Source organism: Lygodium microphyllum, chromosome 25 (assembly GCF_053477565.2).
Source record: "Lygodium microphyllum isolate KBCC chromosome 25, Lygodium_microphyllum_v1.1.10, whole genome shotgun sequence".
In the NCBI taxonomy this organism is placed as follows: Eukaryota; Viridiplantae; Streptophyta; class Polypodiopsida; order Schizaeales; family Lygodiaceae; genus Lygodium; species Lygodium microphyllum.
Window position 1 is genome coordinate 118,027,365 of NC_141159.1, and position 13,327 is coordinate 118,040,691.

Here is a 13,327-nt window from a genome sequence, read left to right on the forward strand (position 1 = left end):
TAAATACCATCACCTTGGTTTTACCAAGGTTCACTGAAAGTCCATTGTCCAAAGTATAGGAGTGTAATGCATCCAAGTGTCTCTGTAGACCCTCTGGAGAGTCAGCTATCAAGTGCTAGCTAGTGGAGCTTCTCTATCTCCTTCCTGTGAAATATAATCAGCAATCCCATCAATGTACATGCCAAATAATGTCGGAGAGAGGGGGCATCCTTACTTCACCTCAATGGTGGACTAAATAGGTGCCAAAAGGCCCTTAGGTGTCCGGACTCTGCCCACAACTCTCTCATACAGTGCCAAAATACCCCAATTGAGCTCTTTTGGTACTCCCATGGCATGCAATCTATGTATCAGCCTATCTCTTGGTATTGTGTCAAAGGCTTTGCGGAAGTCCACAAAGCAATAGTAGGTCCGTCGGCCATGGGCCCTTTCCTCCTCAATGATCGCTTTGAGTGTGAGGATGTGATTCTGTTAGCAGTCATGTTTGTCATGCCTTGTCATCTCCTGCATGTGAGCCTCAGTCTGAGTCAGACGAGGACATTAGGAGCTCTGACATGTCTGTCATGTGTTATGATGGGGGAGGCTAGTCACTCTTGACTGGCTGTCTTAGGTTGTGTATTTCTTTTTGGCCTCTTTTAGTGGGCAGCCACTGGCTGCCCGGCCACCTTTTTGGTCACTGTTGTGGGGCGCCCATTTTAGGGCACTTTTAGGGTTTGCGCCCATTTTAGGGTTTGCGCCCATTTTAGGGTTAGGGTTAGGGTTTGTCCGTTGCCTATATATTGGCAGCCCCCCTCCCCACTTGGTCACTTGTCTTCTTGCAGATTCCGACACTCCTTCTCCCCCGTGGTGGCGCTGCCATCGTCATCAGCCTGATCTGGTGCCCTCACTGACGCTGTGGGCTGCGTGCAGGGACTGATCAGTCCATTTCAGTGTATTCAGCATTCATTTCAGTCAGTGCAGATTTCTCTTCCTTATTTTCTGCTTTCTCTCTCTCTCCCCCTCCGTGTTCGTATTTCCTCTTCCGTTGCGCACTCTCACATGGTATCATCGCCAAACTGAGAGTACACGGAGCTGAGTTTTACGCGGGAGAACACCCACAACTCTGCGTTTGCTGGTCAAGACGTCTCCAACAGCTGAGGCGTCATCCTCTGCATCATCTCCTTGATCAGGGCGGCCTGTTTTGGTGTCAACAAATTTGCGTTTGCTGCTGGCGCCTTCTCCAGTGGCTGCCACGTCATCACCACCCTCTTCCTGCCTGCGTTTTCAGCCTGGGCGGCCCTCCTCCAGCTGGGCGACATCCTTCCAGCCTGCGCCTTGCTGTTCTGGTTGTTGTTCCATCGTCCGGCGGCTCTTTTCCTGCTGGCAACTTCTTCCCAGGCTGCGTTTTCAGGCAGGCGGCTGTTTTTCTGTGGTGATTGCATCATCAGCATTTGCGTTTGACATCATCCTTGCGTTCTGTGCAAGGCGGCCAGCTCAGGAGCTTCTGGTGTTTGTGTTTCGGCACCGGCAACCTTCCCTTGTTGTGTTTTGGTGTTTGCAGATTGGAAGATGTCTTCTCATCAGTTTACAGGTTTTGATGACTCAGATGATGAGCTTTTGTCTCGACATTCATCTGAACGGAGGCGTGATTTCTATCGCGAGGATCGTCATATGGAGTCTCTTCCTCGTTCCCATCCCCCTTCTATTCATGTATCTCGGCGATCCCCTTCCAGTGGGCCGAAGATGCAGCCTTTGGTACCCCTTGTACAGGTATCCGTACTTCCTTAGCTGCCCAAAGAGGACCGGTTGGATGGCTCCAACTTTTCTCTATGGTCCTGCAAGGTGGAGTGTATCTTGAACTCCTTCGATCTTTGGGAGCTTGTTTCTGTTCCTATTCCCCGGCCTATGGTGGATCCCTCAGATGGGACATCTATGGATCGTGCAGCCTTATGGGATCGGCTCAATTCTAGAGCCCGATCTTTCCTCTTTCTGAGTTTGCAGGATTCTGTCCTTGTTCATGTTCACAGGTTGAAGACTGCAGCGGACGTGTGGCAGAAGCTAGCGTCTCTCTATCAGCAGAAGACGTTTGCCCACCGGATATCTCTTGAAAAGAAGTTGCGGATGCTCGCTATTGATGATAGTCCTTCCATGAAGGACCACATCAACAGATTACAGGATATGAGGGATGAGCTTGCATCCCTCGGTCGGACGATATCTTCTGAAGATATGGCCATGATTCTCTTGACTCAGTTGCCATCGCCTCGGTTTGATGTCTTCTACACCAGCCTACTTACATCGAGGACCCGTGAGAAGCTTCTATGGGAGGAGCTATCCCCGCTTGTCTTGGAGCATGACGAGCGACTCAGAGAGGTCAGTGCTAGTGGATCCGACTCCACTAGAGCCTTTGTTGCAGGTTCGGGAGGACAGACGAAGAAGAAGAAGTCAAAGGCTAAGAAGAAGGACAGTTCTTCAGACTCTGACTTAGATTCAGAGAGACCGAAGTGCCCACACTGTGGGAAATGGACACATCCAGAGGAGAAATGCTGGAAGAAGTACCCTCACCTTCGTCCGGGAGCGAAGGATGGATCTATATCGGAGCCTTCTTCTACCTCTACACCAGTTGTTACCCATGAGTCAGTGTTCCTTTATATCCATGCTTTGGAGGAGGATCCTTCTTCTGTGGCTGTAGTGTCTTCTGCGCAGCCTTGGTTAGTGGACAGTGGTGCTTCGAGTCATATGACTCCCCGAGGTGATTTGTTACAGGATCTCCGTCCATCAGAGGGTTCAGTCACTGTTGGTGACATTTTATCGGTGCCTATTAGTGGTGTTGGCACATTGCCTTTGTTTACAGACCGACCTACGAGCTTCCTTTCACAGGCCCTACATGTTCCGGACTTGGGCCTTCCCCTCCTCTCAGTTTATGGCCTTACGAGGCTTGGCACACGAGTGATCTTCACCGAGCATGCCGTTGTTATTGAGGATTCTCTTACAGGAGCCGTATTATCTACAGGTTGGCAGGAGCGCGGGCTTTACAGGCTCCATTCCCCTTCTTTGATACAGGGTCCTCCGAGGCAGTCTATTGCTACACCCGTTCCCGCTTGTGCACCTTCTATTCCACAGGTTCCTTCCCATCCCCCACCTTCTCCTCCGGTGGTTCCCTCGTACCCCCCATCCCTTTCAGAGGGGGACGATCTCGGTGATGCGGCTGTGGATTCCCTGGCCCCTAGTGTTTTAGAGGGGGCTTTCCAGGATCGTGAGGAGCTCCTTCAGCGGCAGTCTACATCGACGGACTTCATCCACATTGGCATTCCTCTTGCCACCCCAGGATCTATTTCCTCTTCGGCCTTCAGCCACATCCAGGATTTGAGAGGGGGTGTTAGCAGTCATGTTTGTCATGCCTTGTCATCTCCTGCCTGTGAGCCATAGTCTGAGTCAGACGAGGACATTAGGAGCTCTGACATGTCTGTCATGTGTTATGATGGGGGAGGCTAGTCACTCTTGACTGGCTGTCTTAGGTTGTGTATTTCTTTTTGGCCTCTTTTAGTGGGCAGCCACTGGCTGCCCGGCCACCTTTTTGGTCACTGTTGTGGGGCGCCCATTTTAGGGCACTTTTAGGGTTTGCGCCCATTTTAGGGTTTGCGCCCATTTTAGGGTTAGGGTTAGGGTTTGTCCGTTGCCTATATATTGGCAGCCCCCCTCCCCACTTGGTCACTTGTCTTCTTGCAGATTCCGACACTCCTTCTCCCCCGTGGTGGTGCTGCCATCGTCATCAGCCTGATCTGGTGCCCTCACTGACGCTGTGGGCTGCGTGCAGGGACTGATCAGTCCATTTCAGTGTATTCAGCATTCATTTCAGTCAGTGCAGATTTCTCTTCCTTATTTTCTGCTTTCTCTCTCTCTCCCCCTCCGTGTTCGTATTTCCTCTTCCGTTGCGCACTCTCACAGATTCAATGTGGAGAAGTCTCTCTTAAAGCCAGCCTGTACCCCACCTCTCTGCCCACTTGCTTAACTCATGCTCAAGGATGGAAGCATATAACTTAGCCAAACCATGATAGTCCGATAGTTACTGGGTAGAGTAGGGTCCCTTGACTTGAGGATAGGCACAATAGTGTTCGTGCTCTAGCTTTCTGGTAGGCCTTCACATATGGCTCTGTTAAACATGTAAGCTAGGAATCCTGCCACCAAATCTCTAGCATGGATCAAGTGCTCAACTACTAATCCATCATGATCTTGTGCCTTTCCTATGCTAAGTTTGTTAATGGCCTCTCGGACCCTACTTTCTATAAAGAAAGTGGTCTTCTCTGGACAAGGCTCAAGTGGGTCAGGAAGAGGTGGCTGACCCTCCACAGTATAAAGACTAGCTGCATACTCCTCCCATACAACGGTGAACGTAATAGGTGTGGTCGGGCAATGCTCTCTGAAAAGCCTCCAAGCCTCTTTAGAGTCGTGGCTCAAGAATAACTGATACAGGTTTTGCTCTAGCTGGGCCAAGAATGTTCTCTTCTTCCACCGTGTGAGGTGTCTAAAGAGTATCTGTGCTTGTCTGTGGATAGTGAACCCTAGTGCTATCTCTCTTTGTAGCCGTGCTCTGGTCTCACGGCACTCATCATCATACCGGCTGTTCTGAGGTGTCACCCCGGTGGAGGCTCTCTGTGTGAGTCATGAGTGTGGGAAGGCTAACCTGTAGTGATGTGTAGGGCCTCACTGAACTACTGAGTTAGCCCTTGTAATGGAACGTTAGGGTCTGCATCATGTAACAATCTAAGGATCTCCGCCTCATAGATATCCTCTGTCTCTCTGGAAAAGAGGTATCTCGGGTGTCGGGGAGTTGCATGATGGGTTTACGTGTGAGTGAATTGGAGGTCGATGGTGAATGATAGGAAGACATGATCCACTGCAACTCCGAGAAGGCGTGGGGATATTGAGAGGTCCTAGATGTGAGATATCAGGATTGATGGGGCAAGAACATAGTCTACTGTGCTGGCACCGTGTCGGTGAGGATAACATGTGAAGATGCCGGATAGAGGGTATCTAGCCAGGCCATTGAGAATGGCCAACTTGTGTGCTGTGCCCGTCTCCACAAGGTATCTCCCATATTCGGTGACTTCCCCCATATCCTGAGATGTCCTCTCCAGCTGTAGCTCTGACACATCCTGCTCTTGTAGCATCTCCTCAAATGCATCAAAGAAAGACACCTGATGGGGAGGCTGTCCTGGCATTAAAGTCTCCTAGTAGGATAACCTCTCCCTCCTTTGAGAACTCCCAAATATCCTCATCCAAAACCACATATGGTGATTGCTCCTTGGGTGGGGCGTATCAGGGCATACAAAGTGCGTTCCTCACCATGCACTCTCACCCACATGTATCTGGCCTGCTCATCTCTGCGAACTACCTGGATCATCTGCTGTAGCTCCTCCCTGAATAACACGGCCACTTCTCCCGACCCCTGATTACTGTTGTCTGTGCATGTCTCCGTCCTGCAAGCTGACTCCCACCTATAGCCTGTCACCCGTGGAAGTGTAGTATGTGGTCCCTGATGTGTCTTCGAGTAGAACACTATATCTCTCCCTCTGAATGTCTCCTCAAAAGCTCCCACATCCAATTAGAGGGCTCCATTACAATTCCAAATTGCCACTGCAAGGCTGGTCCCATAGGTATCACACCGTCATTTGTGGCGCCTCTCCATGAGTACAATTCTCCCTCCTTTGTAGAAGGCGAGTTTGCCCTTCTCCCTGGCTGCCTTAATTTTTGGCATGCACTCCCTCATGTGGGCTAGTTGGGTTGGTGTGAGGTCGTCACCCAGAAACACACCGGTCCCCTTAAATGTACGACGTTGAGCTAGGAAGTCTCTCCTAGCCTCCATGGTGGGGAAGCGGAGAATGAGTGGATGCTCTTTTGAGCTCTCCCCTGCTGTGCTTTTCTTGCCTACTCTCCAAGCGGAGACATGCGTATCTTTCTTAATATTCATTAACGCGTATAGCACCTTGGTGTCCTCATCCACTTTTTCATGTATCTTCAGCCTTGTCACCCGAACATGGAGTGCTCTGATTTTCCTTTTTTGTTCCTCCTCCAATGTGTCATTGATTATGGTTGTTGCAGGTGTGTGTGCTAGGTGTTCCCCCTTCTTTGCAATTTGAATCCATTGCTCCACCTCCTCTACTTACTGTTGGGTTTTCTTGAGCATCTCTACCCAAGAAACAGCCTCCTTCATCGTCTTCTCCTCCTTTTTTTGGAGTTGTTGTACTTCCTCTTTGATACGGGTGAGCTCCTCAGTCATGCTAGGTTGCATTTCTCCTTCCTCTAGCTTGGGGCTGAGTTGAATGTCAGTTAGTAGCTGCCTAAGTGATTGAATCTCACCATCTTTGGCTTCTATCTTCAATTCCAGCTTTTTAATCTTATCGTTCAGCTGCTTGTTCACTATGCTCAGTCCGTTGTCATACTCCTTTTTGACTTTGTTGATGGCATTGGTAATCATCTGCTCTATTTGGACCTTCTCCATTCTGGGGGCGAACTCTTTCTTGTTGTGTTGGGCCTGTAGGGGAGCTCGATTCACAGTTCAGAATAGAGGATAACCATTTCAGTGTATGTGAGAAACAACCATTTCATTACAGGTCTACTGTCTGCAACAGGAGGGACTGTGGGACTAGGAGATGGTAGCAGGGAACTGGGGGCTGTAGAGGTGGTGGGTGAGGAGCTGATGGATGCTGGGAGAGGCTGGCGTTAGGTGGTGCAGATAAAGCAGGCGACAAAGGGCTGAGGTGGCGTAGGTGATAAGGGGTTTTGGGATGGGGAGAGGACTACCCAAGCAAGCACTAGCAGCCAGGGGGCTTTTGCAGCCAACCAAGAGGTCATTTGCAGCAGGTGACAGGAATGGGAGGCCCTAGATAGGATGATGACAATAGACAATACGAAGGGATTGCAGTTTTGGGGCTCCCTAGCAGTGGCAAACAACTTCAATATCTGTTTGAATAGGGTAGTAGAAGATTTCAGGCCTTTCTAGTGATGAAAATTTGAAATTTCTCTCTCTACAACATTCTTTCTCATCCCTCAACTATCCTTAAAGTTATCTCAGCAAAATCCAGCCATTTGAGTCATTAGAGGTTGAGGTTTTGGCCAATCTATGTTGTAAGCCCGATATTACAATGGCCAACAGGAGGAGATTGCAGTTTTGAGGCTCCCTTGTTGTGGGGAAAAACTTCCATAGCTGTTTGAATAGGGTAATTGAAGATTTCAGGCCTTTCTTTCGATGAAATTCTGAAATTTCTCTCTCTACAACATTCTCTTTCATCCTTCAGCTATCTTTCAAGTTATCTCAGCCAAATCCAGCCATTTGAGTCATCAAAGGTGGAAATTGTGATGAATCTATGTTGTAAGCCCTAATTTACAACAAAAATTAGGGTTTGATGGCTGCCGCGGGGTGTGTGCTTAGAATTGAGGGCCTAAGCCTCGACTTCCAATAGCTGAAAGTGAAGAATGTCAGGGGGATCTCAGAGGCTAGCCAGCCAATCTCATGTGTGGGCTTAATATGTCTCGCAAGCAGGGTGAAGGCCAATCCCCGTGCAAGCCAAGGGGCTAATTGGTTTAAAGGTGTTGAGCTGAAAATCCATTACATATTGATTAGCTCTTTGAGAAAACCCCAAAATTTCAGTAAATAGGGAGCGGTAGAGAGTTTCGATGTCCCACATGCAAAGCCCTAATCTGGGAGGATCCTTCTGCATCTACAGATAGACAAGTTGCTCACCCCCTTAAAATCCTTGCAATCGTCCTCCCACATATGGATTTCAGCCATTAGTCTTTCACTCAGTGGTGGTCCAGTCTATGCAGTTGCTGCCACATTATTAGCATCCTCTCGAGCACCTAGCATTAGTATTCTAGTAGCTATTGCGTGCAGTTTCCTTCCCATGGACAACCAAATCAGCTTGCATTTACAACTCTAGACTAGACTTGACGATAGTTTGATCTCCATCTAGCGATGGAATCAGCTTGCGTTTTTGCAGCTATTGTGACTACCTACATCATCTTCCCCTTCCTGTGTTGTTGTCTGGGATTTTTATTGCCTTGGTGATGAGCATTTTGGAGTTTCTCACATTACGACATCTTTGACTAGTGGTTATAGCACTTGGGATCCATCTTTGGTGGATGTTACACTTTGACACTCTTCACCTTTGTCCTTGAGCATTTTGTACAGTCTGGCATTCATTTACAACACTCATTCACTTTTGAGTTCTTCTTTCTCTATCTCTATTTGTGTTTGCATTTTGAGTTTTTGAATGTCAGTCACTATTTGAGTCAGTGTTTTAGTTATAGTCTTACTCTCTATGTTTCCTCAATGCGAACCCTAGCATATCTTCACAAGGTATCACAGGCGGTGTTCTTGTAAAGAGTATGCTACGGATATTACGGAGGCTTGGTTTTGTGCAAGGTACATGAGCGAAATGTAATTTGATTCATAATATCTCAAACACCATCTTCTCAGGATCCCATGATGTCTTATTAGAGGCACTATGGACTGAGCAAACACCTACCTTCACCTTCATCTTCTTTTTCTTCTCTTGCTCTAGATTTTAGTCACATGATAGAGGAGGAGTTTTAAGAGTACTTGTGCATCACATATAGTTGAGTTTACACCTCTCCAGGTGGTTGTCAAACCTTAGTTTTTGATGTAAATTAGGGTTTATAATAGAAATTTTTCAATATCACCACCTTTTGATGACTCAAATGGGTGGATTTTGCTGAGATAACTTGAGAGATGGTTGGGGGATGAGAGAGAATGCTGTGGAGAGAGAATTTCAAAGTTTCGTCACGAGAAATGCTAAAAACTGCTTTTGCCCTCCTCAAACTTCCATGAAAGCTATCACCTATAGCTTAGGACCACTAGAAAGATTGCTGTCCCCTCTTGTATGCTGTGTCATGTGTACTAGGACTGTGGGATGTTGTCACCTGCTCTGTTAGGGCTCAAAAATGTTGTCGCCTATTGTAGGAATGATCCTGGTGGCTGCAATTTACATCAGCAACATCTAGTTGCTCTCTAATCGCCTCCTCTTCCATAATGGCTGGAATAAACTTCCACCTATCCCAAAAACGTTTTTTTCCACTTGTATAGGCAAGTTTTGCCAATTGGCAGCCTTTTGATTCCATTTTTCAGCATTATCTAACTTATTAAATTAATTTTCAAAAGATTAATTTTGAAAATTATATTAATAATTATTCTAGTTCTTAGAAATATAATTTCACTAGCCAATATTTAAATTGGCTAGGCCGATTTGTCTTCCAAGTATCCCTAAGCAATTATTAACTGTTAGACTGGCATTAATTAATTAATTAATGTCTAGTCTCTAATGTAACCACTAACATTAGTGGCGAATAAATTAGTCTTGGTCCAAATCTGACACCAAGTATCACCTAGTACATGCCACACATAACTTATTACAACTTTTTCCTTTGGCATTAAGTGATATTTCATGGTTTTGGGTCCCACACATGAAATAATTAAGTTGTGCCTCATATGTTTGAGTCACATTGGCACATTTGATTAAGTTTTAATCACATGCTAAGCAAAGCAACAAAATTCTATGTGCTCATTGGTAGACCATGCTCTTAAAATCCTTGCAATCGTTCTCGATTGCACTACAATGTGCCAAAGCATCTGTGGCCATTAGTGGAAATATGTGTTGGCATCATAGTCAAACAACATGTGCACATATTGCATAACGAGCCTCATACCCTTTGCATGTTTGAAATTACTGTCACTTAAACTAGTTACAATCCACACACATGAATCATAACCACTGTTAGAACCGTAAGGGATGCATCCACAAGCCTAAACCCAAGGTTGTTCTGACCACCAAGGTATTATAATGCATCAACTAAGCATAAATAGTGCCGCATCGCAACGATGTACTACATGATACTCATGCAAGGCATACATCAACCACAAACCACATTTAACTCATGCAATGTAACTTATCTTGCATCACTTGTAAATGTATATTGCATGCCATCGAGGTATTCCACACATGCCTTGCAAACGCACATTGCATCCAAATGTACATTCCATGTATTCCATATATGCTAGCAACCTTGTAATAATATAGTTTCAAAGCCTAGGTGCAAATCATATACATCTGCATACCAACTCAATGGCTAGTATATTCAATAGGGATCCCAATGGTAGAAATACTGTTAGCTCATAGTACCATGGATGCAAGCCAAGTACATCTGAGATCTATTATATAACCAAGTTGTCCATCACTAGGGGAGTGGAGATGTTGCCTCCCCCTTCAGCATCAGGAAATACGTTGGACCTTCTATCCTTTGGTGAACCTAAAAGAGCCGGATCCAAAATTGACTCTAATTGAGACGCATTAAGATAAAGTGCATCACTAAGGATAATCTGCCAGGTTACCCTCCTCCATCTAGTTGGATTCTTACATAGGTGAAACAATGTTGAAATTTCACCAAGAAGCACATTGAAACTTTACCTCAAGCTTTACTTACCTCAAAACCTCCACTAGGTTTTAAGACTTTTTCCTTCTTGAGCATTGCGATGCTTTATACTTTCACATTGCTACAATTCCAACTTAACTAATATGCAACATTTCATCTAGTTGACTAGTCCTTATGTGTACTTGACATGCTAGGAGCACCAGATGCATTAGACAACATTCTTATTTGTATACTTTGGACCATTGCAATGTGACTATGCATGGGAATTTCCATACTACGAACCATACCAATATATATTTTCCCATACATTGTATGTATGAATGGTTGCATTTTTCCTCATGTAGGCATTACTAGCTGCATTTTTCCTCATGACTAGCACTATGCGGAGCATTTGCATGATCAACATTAATACTAGGAGTCTCAAATATAGTGGCTGCATATATGCACTACCAAACTTGCCACTTTGTGCCCTAGCATCATGCTGTATTACCAACCATATTGGGATACTTTGGACCTTACACACTACGCATTGGTTGCTACATACCATAAGGAGTTGTGTCATACATTCTCGTATGAGGTCCTTGACCCACCATAGCATGAAAACTAGTGCCATTATCAAAGTACCTTGGCTGCTCCATCATTGCATGCATGCCATGTTGTCCAAAAAGTATTGGATTGCCACCTTCAAGTTGGCTTTGTATTTGCATCAATTGGCCCATTGGCATCATTTGCTTATGGTCACTATTCACATTTGGAACATCATGCTAGTGTGTTGGCTCTTCCTTTGGTGCATCTTGCTGTCGTGAAGCTCTTGGAGACAATTTTCTCTTTTTAACTTTGCTTCCCTCATTTAAGGGGCACAAAAAGCACATGAACTGAGAATCATTTGCCAATTGCATGAGGTGTCCTTAGTTGATCTTTAAATTGATCATCAAATTCCTCTTCCTCTAGTTGGTCGTTATCTTTAAGAGGCCTAGAAGAACCCACCTCTTGTTCAATTGTCTCATTCTCAAATTGCTGCCCATGCTACATGCATGGTCCAAGATCAAGCATTGCATTTTCCCCTTCATCATATGAATGTTCAGATTGAGAGGCATCATCCTTGCTTCATTTCATCTCACTATTTGGAGACATTCTTGCTATAATGCTCAGCTGATCACATTTTCAGCACTAGAGCAAGCTTTAGATTTCCGATGAGATACCATAGGCCCACCAATTCAAGAGAGTTGATGCTATCCCAGCAATGGAACCTTGAAACCAGCCTCCCTTCTGGAAGAGGGTGGAAATGACCCGATTTAACACTAATTACAGCAAGCATAAAATTCACATAAATTGAAAATGCAAAGTTACTACTTTATTCTTGAATTGTGGATAGCTTGTTGGCCCTAAAATTCGTGCCCCTTATGTTATCTCGTTAACTTTTATTGCAAATGGATGCAGTAGAATTGAGGTCCTCTGAACACCTCTGCTAATCGAAGTGCCACTTGCTGTGAAAACTGACAAGCAAGTCTCCACACTAATTTGCCCCTTGGTTTGCTCGAGGATCGCTTCACCCTGCTCCTTGGAAGACAAATTTAGCCCCAAATTTGATAGTGCTTGGTTGGCCTCTTGAATTTAGTTGAAATTCCTTAATATCAACTGTTGGAATTTAAGTCCTAGGCCCTCAATTCCAAGCATGCATCTTGATGTGGCTATGAAACCCTGATTTGTGCTGTAAATTAGGGTTTATAGCAAATATTTTTCAATATCTCCACCTCTGATGACTCAAATGGGTGGATTTTACTTTGATAACTTGTAAGATGGTTGGGGGATGAGAGAGAATGCTATCAAGTGAGAATTTCAGAGTTTCATTGTGAGAAACGCTGAAAAATTGTTGCTACTCTACTTAAATTGCCATGACAGCTGTCACCTATAGCTTAGGACTACCAGAAAGATTGCTGCCCCCTCCTGTATGCTGTCACTTATACTAGAAGAAATCTTGGGCTGCTGTCACATGCTCTTAGAGGGCTCCACAATGCTGTTACCTATTGTAGGAATGGTCCTTGGTGGCTGCAAATCATATGATTAGCATTTCCATGCTCTCTAACACCCTCCTTGTCAAGTGGCAAGCCTTTAATATCATTTTTCGGCATTATTCAACTTATTAAATAATTTTCAAAAGATTAATTCTAAAAATCAATTTAAAAATTATTCTAGTATCAAGAAATATAATTCCACTAGCCAATAATTAAATTGACTGGGCTAATTTGTCTTTCAAGTATCCACCAATCAATAATTAAATTGGCTAGTTAGTTATTGACCCTTAAATTGACATTAATTAATTAATTAATGCCTAGTCTCTAATGTTACCACTGACATTAGTGGCCAATAAATTGGTCTAGGCCCAAATCTCACACCGAGTGCCACCTAGTACTTTTCATATATAACTTATTACAAGTTTTGCCTTGGGTATCAATTGATATTTTGGGGTCCTAGGTCCCACAGTATGAAATAATTAACTTACACCTCACATTTGCAAGTCACATTTACACATTTGATTAACTTTTTATCAAATGTTAAGTAAAGTAATAAAATTTAATGTCCTTGTGACAACTATGCCCAACAATAAGTAATCGACTTGGAGGATACCTTTGCCCCTACCTCTTGCATTACTATCATGAGGAGTAATATTACCCTTGCTGCCCATTTTCATTGGGAGGTGCATCAGTTGGACATTAAGACGGCATTTTTCCATGGATATCTCACTGAAGAGATTTATGTTTCTCAACCTCTAGGGTTTGAAGTGAGAGGCTTGGAGCACAAAGTTTGTCATCTCTGCAAGGCCTTGATATGGGTTAAGTAAGCTCCAGGGCTTGGTATGTCCGCATAATTTCTCATCTATTGTATCTTGGATTTGAGAATAGCC

The 13,327-nt window shown here is 44.9% G+C and overlaps 1 protein-coding gene and 1 pseudogene across 1 annotated transcript in view; one reads left to right on the top strand and one right to left on the bottom strand.

The window, feature by feature from the left end:
• LOC148014659 (FH protein interacting protein FIP2-like) overlaps nt 1-13,327 on the top strand; it is a 92,088-nt gene that overhangs the window by 58,287 nt on the left and 20,474 nt on the right. The window lies entirely within an intron of this gene.
• LOC148014660 (uncharacterized) lies at nt 4,908-6,253 on the bottom strand (annotated as a pseudogene).